Here is a 12,273-nt window from a genome sequence, read left to right as displayed (position 1 = left end):
AGAGGTGTGCTTTGTCATTTGCAATGAGCTAAATCATCCCCCCTGGTAATAAATGTTGCTTAGAAATGTGCATATTTTCTGAGTATTCTGATTCGAGCTATTATGGAAGAGACTCATTTCATTCAATTTGTAAGCCTGGTTAATTTACTCACGGAGAGAAATTATTTCTTCATAGACCTTTCACAGCATTGCCTCCATATCAGTTCACCTACTTCTCACTCAAGTTAGGATAACAGATTTCTTTATCTGGTTGTTGTAGCAGAATTTTTGCAAGAGCAATGATGTGAAAATACCTGCAGTTTCAAATTTACAGGTAGATTTAATATTCAACATCATGCTACTAATCTTAAATATATGTACATGTATGCATAGACTTGTAACAACTTAGCACAATGTACACCACATGACCTTAAAATTCACCAAATGCCTTGTGATACAGCATAGTTATTTTTTTTCCAGTTTCATTTAGCATGGAAAATTCTTTGGAAGTTTGTTGTGTAGCCTGTGTTTGTCTATCCTTCTTCTCACATTTATCTAGCAATGTCACTGAAATATGTCAAGTCCAGCAGAACAGCAAAATGAATGTTTTCATTTATAAACTCAAAAAAGCCAGTTTTCTGTACTAGCTGTTCTGTGAATTCCTTCACTTTCCTGTAATAAAAGTGTCAGGGGAGAGTTATGATGTATGCCAAAGATAAAAGACAGGAGAAATAAAGAAAGAAAAGTATAGATGGGTGTAGGTAGATCTATACTGAACTGAGGCAGCGATGTGTCATTTGGGGCAGCACTAGCATTTGAAGCTGGATTTCTGCTCCCACCAGACAGAGCTCATGAGTGTATAGGAGAGTACAAAATACAACAGAGTTTCTAAAGATGAGGTTTGATATTTCTGGAAAGAAGGTTCTTGTTTGATGATAACAGACTTTTGGGAGGCTTGTAACAGATAAAAAATAACATAGAAGAATACAATAATCATGCAACACAAAATACTTCAGTGTAAGCTCCTTGTGTATCTTCATACCTGCTAAAACTTCTGAAAAAAGTTCATAAAATCATAGAGTTGGAAGGGGCCCGTAAGGATCGTTGAGTGTCACCCCTGGCTCCACATGAAACCGCTCAAAAATCAGACCACATGACTGAGAGCGTGGTTCAAATGCTTCTTTAACTCCAGTGAGCTCAGTGCCATGACTTTTTGGTGGCCTCAGTTTCAGAAGGTACCTCTTGTTCATAGGGCATCTCTCTTCATGTTTGACTTGTCTTTCAAACTTTCAGTCAGCATGAGGATTAACTTGTGCACAGACCAAATGAAATACTAATAGGGATAGATCAGACATAGTGGAAACACTAGCCAGGAGAAAAAAAAAATGCATTGTCTTTTTAGACAAATGGAAAAAGATAAACTTTAGCACCAAAAGAAACTGTGGGGCAATCTGGAGACTTCTGTCCTTATCTATAGTCATATCCTGAATCCATCCCTGGTCCCATCAAAGAGTGAAAAATCACAGATGTGGTACAAAAGATATTTCAACTCATCTGAGCTCATTAATTTGAAAGCTTAGAGAGTGATACTGATCACTTTGATTTTGAGGAGCTAATTATCTGACAATGCTTAGTCATATCTTCTTCCTACTGAACTACCAGTGTTTTAGCATATAACCCACCAATGAAACCTTTTAGAAAGAATCAAAAAAACAAACAAACTATCTTTAACGAGTCAACTCAGACAAAGAAAAAGCTCTCTGGAAGGCACTGAGCTCATGAGCAGTTCTTCTTCACTGTCATTAGTAAATGCTGGGAGTTGGTAAACAATGGGAACAAAGATATTTGGAATGTGCCAGTGAATTTCAAGAATCCATCACGCAAAACGTATCTCTGAGAATCAAACATTTCTTGAATGGAAATGCTCATGGTGTGCAGAAAAGAATACAATTATCTTTTGAATTTCCTAAGTCCATCTCATTTCTCTTCTGCTGTTAGCAGGGTTCTGACACGTCATTGCTGATTTTAATTGTAGTGTATTGAGTCCACAGCCTCCTGCACAAGAAACACATATGCCTACGTTTTTAAAGTGCATAAATAATTTTGGATGCTAAATCCCCCAAAAGAATTTACAGACAGATGTTTGGACTTTTCTTCTATAGATGCCCACAACTGGTTAGATGTTTTTCATTCAGGTTACCTCAGTCTGAAAGGACAGGATCCCGAGCACATGGTATGTTCCTCTGCTGAACTGAATGCATGAAGGTTTTTGGGATCCTAATGACTTACCTTTGTCCAGCACTGTAGTGTGTTGATTGAAAATGGAAGGAAAGAGAGGACTTCCAAGCAGTACATTTAGAAACAAAAACCCAGGTTTAATCTGAACAGGTAATTTACTGCCTCCAGAACACATCTATCCAAAGAAACCTTCTGCCTAGATCCTGACCTTAAACACATTTTATAAAGTCACTCCCAGATCCCAGATAAATAACATCTCCAAGATTCCCATAAGCAAAAGCCCTGGAGGTTGCTACGGTGTTCTGCTGACTTTTTGGACTTATGGTATAAGTTTGTTTGATATGGAGGGAGATATTGAGGGACTAGGTATGGTGTAGGGGAAATTAGGTCTTGGAAGTGTGTGTGCCCACGTTAGTGTGTGTGTGTGTGTGTGTGTGCATGTGGCCCAAGTTTAAAAGGCAAATTTTACAGTAGTATTAGAACTATTTGCGTAAAAGTGGATCTTGGGATAAATTGAGTATTTCTGGGACAACGCAATGAGACAGTATTCAGCCTTTTGTGTGTGGGAATTTCTGGAGTGAAAGCAGTAGGAATAGGAAATTAACAAAATGTCTGAAGGCAAACATATCTACAGAAACAGCATGGCATCAGACTGCAGAGATTTCTGCATTCCTCAGTCTTCTTGAAAGATTTGTTTATCTTCTTTGGTTTAGCAACCTTCTCCAAAAGACCGGGAGGGATCCCTTTTCACTGTCTAAATAATGGAGTTTCACGTTAGAGAAAAAGAAAGTAGAGAGAGAGGGATGATGAATGCATGTGAGAGGCATCTATAAATATAAAATATTTCATTGATATGTTCCAGTACCACATGCACGATGAGCAAATCCCAAAATGAACAGAAGACCTATTAGCAACTACTGACTGTCATTAATTCCTATTAATATTTAAATTCCTAATAATTATGATTCTTGGCAAGGATTACAGCCATTGACCACGGTGTACTTGATGCTAGACTGGAACAGAACAAAAGGACAGTTTCTTCACTGTGATATTTAGTCTTGTTTCTTTCGAAACCATTATTTTCATCTGAATGCATGTTTACGGTGTTTATCCAGTGATTCATGGCACAGTCACACAGAAAAGCGACCAACTGACAAAATACACCACTTTAAGCAGCAGTAATGTGTGCAGAAACGGCATGAAAAATGACCAAGGAAAGTTCTTCAAAGCTAAGCCCAAATTTCCATGGCTTTCTGGGTCTAAGCTATTAATGAGAAATGGCAGAGCAATTTCACACTGCTGTTCTGGAGAACGTAGATGAATTCTGGTGCGAGAAAAGCTGTCAAAAGCTCCCCATAAGTTGGAGTTTTGCTTTCTGACACTTCTCATTGCTTCTCTCTGGTACTTACATTACAGCTGACTTAAACTGTCATGTCCTGCACTGCATCGAAGTGTGGGTATGAAGGCTGTGCAAGAACTCCATCACTTAAAGAAATGTTGCATGAAAGGCTGGAAAATGCACAGTCTTCAAACAGAAGCTCCAAGTCTTTGTTTAGAGGCATTCCCAGGTGACAATGGTCCTGCTCTAAAGCACTCTGATGCCAAACCATAGATTGGGATGCCATCTCTTAGAGGACTAGAGCCTGTTACTTCTGAGCTCCACACAGACTGCAGTGGTTTTCAAGCTTGGTTCGGGTGAAATAATGGAGAATTTCACTCTCCAGAATAAGCATGGCCGCTGGGCTAAAGGGATTCACTTCAGACTCAGAGTTGCAGAAATAAACTGTTTCACTTTTCTGCCCTTATATAAGCTGCTTGATAGCACAAATAGGTGTGAGCACTGCTTGGTGCAGATGTGCCAGTAACAGCTGTGAAATTAATCGTACAAACAAAAAACTGATTCATATTTTTTTAAATAGATGAGGTCTGTGCAAAGAGATGAAGCTTTCTGCTCCAAGTTCCCTCACTGCAAGCAAGCCATGACTGAGAGATGCTGCATTTCAGATGTGAATGAAATCTAGACTAAATATCAGGCTAATGAATTTAGGACACAGCAAGCCATGTGTACAGAGGGGACGATGTGTCTGGCATCATGCCTAGATGATCTTAGCTCCCTCTACTCATGTACATAGCAGGTGCTTATTCACAGCAGTGTCAGTGCAGATGGTGCTGAGTGCAGGAGTAGAGCAGAGATCCGTGCATAATGATATCACACTGGTTGCCCTCATCCTGAAGGGACACACTACTTCTGCTAAGAGTCTCTTCCTCCACAGTTAGAAAGACAGTGTTCATGTTTAATGAGTCTGGGAGCCAGCGGGTGTGCGCTACAGGGCACTGACACCCTGCACATAAGCCAATTTCCAATTGCTGCTATTTAGAAGTGGGAGGAAGGGGAATTAATGTGATTTTTTCCGTGATCAAAGTTGGAGCATGTTTCAGAGTTAAGGTAAAGACTTAAGAAATACTACCTGTTCAAACTACCTGGGGTTTTTGTACACAAGCATTGGGAAAAAACAAAAAAACAAAACCTAAAACAAAAACAACAACAAAAAAAAGGACAACAAAAAAAGAAGGAATAGGAGCAGGAAAAGAAAAAGTAAAAAAAGAAAAAAAAGAGAAAAATGAAAAAGAAAGAAAAAAGAAGAAAAAGAATAGCAATAAAATAAGCATTGATAAATAACATAAAAATAACATTGAAATGCCAAATTTTCTCCCAGTTTGCCATAAAATAAAAGATTTGAAAGGTAAAAACACAGAATAAGTCAGAAAATCTGTGTCACAGGGGACTGGTGTATATTTCTAGCACTAATTGATAGCACTGCTTTACAAAGCTGCAAAGGTAAATTTGGTTCAGAATATATTGATCCATGGATGGCAGAGCACGTGTCCCAGGCTGAAGCAAAATTTCATGCTGCTCTCAGTCAAGCCTAAAATACAGCAACCATCTAGGAAACTAAATAATGTTCTCTCAGGATGAAAACACCACCACAATTTATTTGAATTCATCAGAATAATTTGAGTCACATGGTTTTGTAGTGCAGCTATAACTTAAGATCAGACCAGACATCTAATGAGATGCTCCTGCTCATGAACCCTTCGGTGAGAGGGTGCTGGATAAAAGAGAAAATCCAGATCAGAGGATGCTTTATTCCCATTGATAATATCACACGTAACCAAGATGGCATTGCAGCCCGTGCACTGTGGGGAATGAGAAGGGACTGCATCAGGTGCCCTGTTATTATGTGGTATACCTTTCCAACACCAGTTCAGTGATGGCTGAATAGGAAATGGATAACCCAACAGGCTGTTTTAGGTCGTCAGCTGTTAATTACAGCTTGGATGCTAATATCAAATGATTGCTCTTTGATAAATAGATTTTTCTCTTTTCTATAGAACCGCTTTTTTTGCTGTTATCAGTCACATGACATGAAGTAGAAACACCCATTGTGGGCACAAGTATCTACACACTTATCCTGTGCTGACCACAATGTGGTGCAAATGACTCACATGAAAATAGAATGATAAAATCCTAGAGACATTTGTGATTGAAAGGACCCTAATGTCCATCTATTCCAACTCCCTTGCAATGAACAGGGACATCTACAGCTCCATCAGGTGCTCAGAACCTCATCCAGCCTGATCTTGGGTGTCCACAGGGATGGGGCACCTCTCTGAGCAGCCTGTGCCAGTGTCTCATTCCCCATATTGTAAATAAGTGACTACATAAAGCTCTGTAACTAGTTGTGCATGTGTCTGGGTGCGTTTCACACCCATCTGTGCCTCTCTTTACACTTCGACAAGTAAGAATAAATGTCTGTTGGTTATGTGCTACAAACATGCTTACAAGGCACAAAATACGTGACCATATTTGCATGTATACCCCATTAGTCTGTCTACCACGTTGGTGAGAGATGGTAGAGCCAGCATAGGTATATGATGCCCAAAATACCTTCTGAATGAGTTGTTCTTTCTGAAACCCAGCATGGCAGAACAGGTAACTGTCACAGTGTTCACCAAAGCAAAAGTTCCATCTCAGGCCTCTTTTCCCATTTTATACAATTGATCTGTGCCAGAAGGTGGACTCAGGACCTCCCTCCTTTGAAAGAGAAGGTGTCTGGCCAAATGAAGGTAGCTGGGTCTCATGGAAAGCTACATATTTAGAGTTGGAAAACTTGAAAAAAAAAAAAAAAGTCCAATAGAAATAACTTGTCTGTAATCTGTAAGACCTCATCAATTCTAGAAACTGCTCTGAGGAAAGAATACTCTGGAGGCTTCACAGAGCGATGGTTAGCTGGGGTAAGGAGCCTCAGATTTTCTTTTTCTCCATTCTCTTCTCTTTTGCTGACTGCTACAAGAGCTGATTTCCCAGGTGGGAAGGAAGTGTGAAGCTCAAATCAGGAACAGCTACTCCATAAACTATCACAAACTCAGAAAGACAAGAAGTGTCTAGAGACAGGGCAGCCCACCAAAGACAAAAGATCCTGAAGACATGCAAAAATGTTCTACCACCCTCTTTCAGTGCCACCATAAAACATATGTTGGTTCCATTTTGACTGAGTTTGTTCTTGACAGTGCAAGATGTTCAGATTGTCCCCAGCCTGCTTGGACTGGACATTGCATGAACAAAAGGCAGCCCCTCCTTCTCCTCCCCAGAGTATGAGCTCTCTTACAAATCCCTCCAGGAGCAAGTGGAGCAAACAACAAAAAAAAAAAATAAAATAAAATAAAGAGAGGAAAGGAAAGGAAAAAGAAAACTTTATTTGCCTTGCTTTGCCTTGACTTGCCTACCCTCCCTTTCTGTCACTTTTCTTTTTAGAATTCTCTTTTAGAATTGCCTTTGTTTCCCTCTCCTTTCTTTTTAGATAATCATATTGCATGCTTATCTGGACTGTGATCAAGAATCTGATACCATAAGAGTCCCATCCTACCTATGAAGTCAACTGAGGGCTTCATCTCACTGATATAAATAAAAACACGAATGTACACCATTATTGATTAGCTGCAAGTGTAAATTAGTACCACTGAAACTTCTGACTTCTTACTGGCTTTCACGAAGGACATAGGTTGGCAAAGGTTTGAGGGAAAGTGGCACTGATATTTGGTACTGGAAACCAGTTTATATTCCAGATATGCTTCTTCCTCACCCATCTCAGAGTTTCAATAGCTGCTGTTTGATTCAATGGCTTGATAATTTTACATTGATTCCCAATTATCTGCTTCTGGACAATGAAAGATGCAGACAGGAATTGTAATCAACACCTTGCAAACAACTGGATGAACAACAGAGGTGCAATGAGAATCACTGCAGGACTGCTCTGCCTGCTAAACCTGCAGCAGTGGATCTCCCCAAGCACAAATGTGGCCATTTCTGAGAATAATATCCCTTAATGCTCTGCAAATTCCATTTGTCAGATCTGATACAGGATTGCAATACACAGAGTAAATGTCCTTAGACAGAATCCTGTAGGACAGCAGGACATGGTATCTTTCATGAAGTATTTGCTAGGGGATTTATGTGACGAAGTGTCAACATTTCCACCTGAGCAGATACCTTGAATATTTTTTTATTGTTGCCTGAGAGCTGGTCAGTGCAGTTAATGAACTAATTTTTCTCACCCTAAAGTCTGTGCTGAAGGTAGCACAGATTAATTATTCCCTCAATTCCCTATTTTTCTCTGCTGGCTACAGAGAAGAGAGACTAGCTCAGCTGTGTGTGTTGACTTTGCAGGCATTGGGGCTCCATTCACCATCTGCTGCTGTTTGAGGGCTTAATATGGGCATATTTATCACCCCAAAGCCAGGTGGGTTTGGCACCTGGCATAGATCTGCATTGCAGAAAGCCATGGGTAGCAGCCAGAAGTTATTTACAGCTAGCTCGTGCAGACCTCTTAGATTGCTTTCCCCCTAATGTTTTTGTGGTTCTGCTCACTGGGTCATATCCCTAGTAGGACATGGGATGATTAAATTTCTTTCTGCTGCCACTGCATCATGTTGTCACAGCTTCTCTCATCTCTGTGACCCCACAAGCAAGGCAGAGCAGTGTGGTTATGTATAAATCACAGAACTGATTTGCTGAATCTCTCCTAACTGCTGAGACATTTCCACTGCCTTTGGCCACCCAGTGCTTACCTACTTGACCTCTGAAAAACCTCTGTGTCTGAGCATGCCAGTACTTTCTCAGTCTTACTTGGCTTATTTCCAGAAATAACTCTCCTATTTTACTCTGATTTTTTTTTTTTTTTTTAAACGTGAACCGAAGGCTAAAATTGTTTTAGGTACACACTCGTATACATCCACGTTAATACACATATTCAGTACAATCTGTAAAAAGGCCAATCTGTCAATAGGAAGAAAGTCATTCAGAAATGTGAGAGACTGGGAGATGTACAAATCCTCCATTATTTAGCTCTGAATGAAATAACCAGCTCTTTCACGGAGGAGAGTTCAAGTGTACAGTGTGTTGCTCTGGTGGAGTTCACCTCATTTACTCATTGAACTTTTCTGCTTTCTCCAGAAGGAACTGAGAAGGAAAGCACGGAAGGGAATGAGGTTGGCAGGCATGAATCTGAATGTGTATTTGAGAGCTCATTCACAGTTGAATGTAATTGGCATATGAGTGTGTTTTTCTGCAGATCCCCAGACTTTTCAGTTGGCCATAGGATTGAAGGTTAGCATTAGCTGTAGTCTGTGTTGTACCTTGTAGAGGTGGCTAGAACGTTTATTGCAGCATCCCACTGCCTTCTCCTTGTTCCTTGGTATTTATAGATGTTATGGATGCCATAAGACAGCTTTTAGTAACTTCAGACTGCTAAAAGCAGTCTGCCTTTATCTGGTTCGCTTTATCCTAAGCGATATCCAGATACAGTTCAGATAAGAAAGGAGACAGAGGGTAGGGACTGGTAGCAGAGAAAGGTAAGTGAAGGAACCGTCCCCAGAGAGCAAAGATCAGTACCTGCCTCTCCACTCCCCTGTGAGGAGCTGTAGGGCACCATGATGAGCTGCAGGGCACTATGAGGAGCTCTATCTGTCTCATATACCAACATCCCCCTTTGCTATGGGATGAGCAAACCAAAGGACCCCATGAGCTCCTCACACCCTTTGCCCTGAGACCTATCCTCATCTCTGCAGCCCTCCCTGGACAGCCTCTAACAGCTCTTATGCTCTTGTTAAACTTCATGCAGTTGATGATGGCTCATTGTTCCAATCTGTCGGGATATCTCTGCAAGGCCTTCCTACAGCCTCACCCAGTTGAGGGTTGAAGGCAGAAGTATAGGAGACAACAGGCAGAAAGTGAAACGTTGATGATTCAGACTGGCTCCAAGGAGGAATTTTTTCATTGTGATGAGTATAGCCAAGGTTACTTGATTGTGCAATCTCCATCCTTTATTGTATTAAAGATCAAACTGAACAAAATAACCTGTCTAATTCCAGAGCTGACACTGCTTTGAGCTGGAGGCTTTGAGTCCTCCTGAGGTCAAGTATGGTCACAAACACCTTGATGCTTGTACTCTCGCTTCAGAAGTCTTGAGTGAAATCTTCTGGGCTCTAATGAGCCCTTGCAATTGTCTTTTTCTCATTTGCTGTGGCTCCCTTGCTCTTTGGAATAGATGGGATGCTCAGGGCTCAGTATGGGTAGCTCCTTCTCAAAGGGGCCATTGCTGTCTTCTCAATCTCTACCTTCAGCTCTGGTTTAAAGTCTATGGTACTGAAGTCCACAGAGAGGATTATTTGTGGAAAAGTGCTGTGCTTTGGATTTCACAGCTGCAGCAGTTAGAGTGGGGATGATGAGGGGAAATGTCACATGGATTTCTTGTGGTTTGTTAACTTGGGTTTTGCAGGGAAAAAACAGAGAAAAAAAAAGGAGGAGAAAACCTCACAGTTGTATATTTATCCTGAAACCACTAAATTCAGGCTTGGAAGTATATTAGGCCATTTCAATGCACACAGGAAAGCTATTGTTGAGCAAAATTATTCCTTGGTTTTACTACTGTAATATAGGGGCATGTGTTGGAGTTTAGAGACTCGCTAAAGAGCAGATGTTGGCCTGTAGCAATTTAATTGAGAATGTAGCTATGGCAAGCTGATTATATTTCTAAATTTGACTTTGGCTGTCTTCCCCTTTATCTTTGATCTTGTAGGCCTCATCCAAGGGCCACCTCAATCAGGACAAATGTGCCTTAGAGATTGATGAGGTTTGGATCAGTCTTGGATAGCACAGAGGTTATGGCCAAACATGTACTTAGTTTTATACCTCATCCTTGCAGTGGGTGGGAACAAACCTAAAATAAGAACAGAACTTTCCATTCCCCAGGGAGGGAAGCTGGTAGAGGTTTTTCTAAGCACTTGTGCATCAACTAGGATATGTGCTGCTACGGTTGTGATGGCATAAAACTCAGGCACCTGAATTAGAGTAACACTAGGAGCCTAGACACTCTGTAGACAGTGGGGGTGTCCAGGTTCTATCAAAGTGTGATTTAGAGGAAGGATCTAATGTGCTGTTCTTAATTTTCCTCTCATGGAAATTTCTCTCTGACAATTACAGTAGGAGCTCAGAAAGATTAGGTTCCTAATGTAGACACTTGAGTTAGATTCAAATCCAAATCTAGACTCCCTCCTACCCAGTCCATGCACTGGGTGTCATAACTCCCCTCACAGCACAAGAAAAATCTCATGTCAGTTCCGTTTCCTCAGTGCAGGTATGGGATGTCCTCTGAGATTCCCTAGTCCAAGTATCTTACCCTCTAGGATACAAATGACAGGGAACAAAGGAAGAATTCAGGTAACAGTGTGCCTGAAATGGCAGTAGGTACCTCTGCTTTGGTGATTAATTTTAACCCCAGGTTTACTTAGATCACAATAGGACACAAGACACTCCATACAGACAGTTCAGTTCAAATGATGGGAATCTTCATGTTAGGGTTAATACTCCACTCCAGCCCCTGGAACTTTCAAAGTCCCAGAATATTAACTGTTGCCATTGAGAGTGAGAAAAAAAGAGATCTTATCTGTTTGTCTACTGATGATCGAAACCATAACTGACCTAAGAAGAAAATGGAGCAGCATGATGCTGAGCCTTATCACTGGTTTCATTAGAATGTAGTTATCAGGCATGTCATTAACGTAAGGATTGTCTGAATTCTTTCTCAAATTCATATCATGGTACAGTGTGAAGCCCTGAGGAGATACTGATCTGCAACCCCAAACACTACAGTTATTTTATCTCTGAATTATTTACAAACTAGTTAGTCTGAGTTTCATAAAAACAGACAGGGCTTTTTCTATGTAAACCCAGTACTTCACTTTATTTTTAAGGCAGTTTTCCTTAGTCTATTCTGACCACTGCCTCTAGTTGAGGCATCTTCATTTACCACTCCAGATTAGAAGTCCTTCTGCGTAACTGGTGGGATGTCCTATTCTTTAGTTGGGAAGTCAGCACTGCTACCCTGGAGTAAGTTTAAGATTGATGGGAGAGGAGAAGGAATGGTGTGTTTATATGATGGCTACCTATACCTTTGAAGAGCAGCACGGTTTGAGACTTTATTGTCAAGATGCATTTGAATATATATATATATAATATATATTCTCAATTTTTTTGTGTGCACTATTGCACCGTATTTCTTTGTTCTTGCATCTATTAATACCACAGATGCTAAAGAGAAAATAAGTCACAATAGCACCTCATTACTTATGGATAATATTTATCTGAGTGATTATTGTCCTAACTAGCTCTTTATGCAGATACCCTACCAAATGTGTGTTAAGAACTGAGTCTCATTAAGACAGACAAATCTACTTCTAATGACTGACTCCTTGCTATAACATTTAATAAGAAAGAAGTCAGGAAAGGGAGGAAAGGCAGCAAATGAACCATTTAGAACAGCTCTCTTTATAAAGAACATGAGAAAACATAGGTCAGCATGCCAAAATCAGCAACAGGGGAAAGTTTTACACAGTGGTCCCTATTAAAACATCTGCAAATGCCTTTGCAATTACCCTGGAAACACTGTTTCCAGATATTTCTGAAGCTAAACATGCATTTGATACTAATTACAGGGA

The 12,273-nt window shown here is 40.4% G+C and overlaps 1 long non-coding RNA gene across 1 annotated transcript; it reads left to right on the top strand.

The window, feature by feature from the left end:
* Positions 1–3,212: 3,212 nt before the first annotated feature.
* LOC136053858 (uncharacterized) lies at positions 3,213–8,447 on the top strand. The gene is made up of 2 exons (XR_010622688.1): positions 3,213–4,703; positions 6,956–8,447. It is a non-coding gene; the product is annotated as an uncharacterized LOC136053858 (long non-coding RNA).
* Positions 8,448–12,273: the final 3,826 nt, after the last annotated feature.

The sequence above is a fragment of the Cyrtonyx montezumae genome, unplaced genomic scaffold, assembly GCF_038088225.1.
Source record: "Cyrtonyx montezumae isolate F1298 unplaced genomic scaffold, pur_monq_1.0 scaffold_32, whole genome shotgun sequence".
Taxonomy (NCBI): domain Eukaryota; kingdom Metazoa; phylum Chordata; class Aves; order Galliformes; family Odontophoridae; genus Cyrtonyx; species Cyrtonyx montezumae.
Note: the sequence above shows the minus strand (reverse complement) of the source record. Positions and strands in the feature narration are given on the sequence as shown.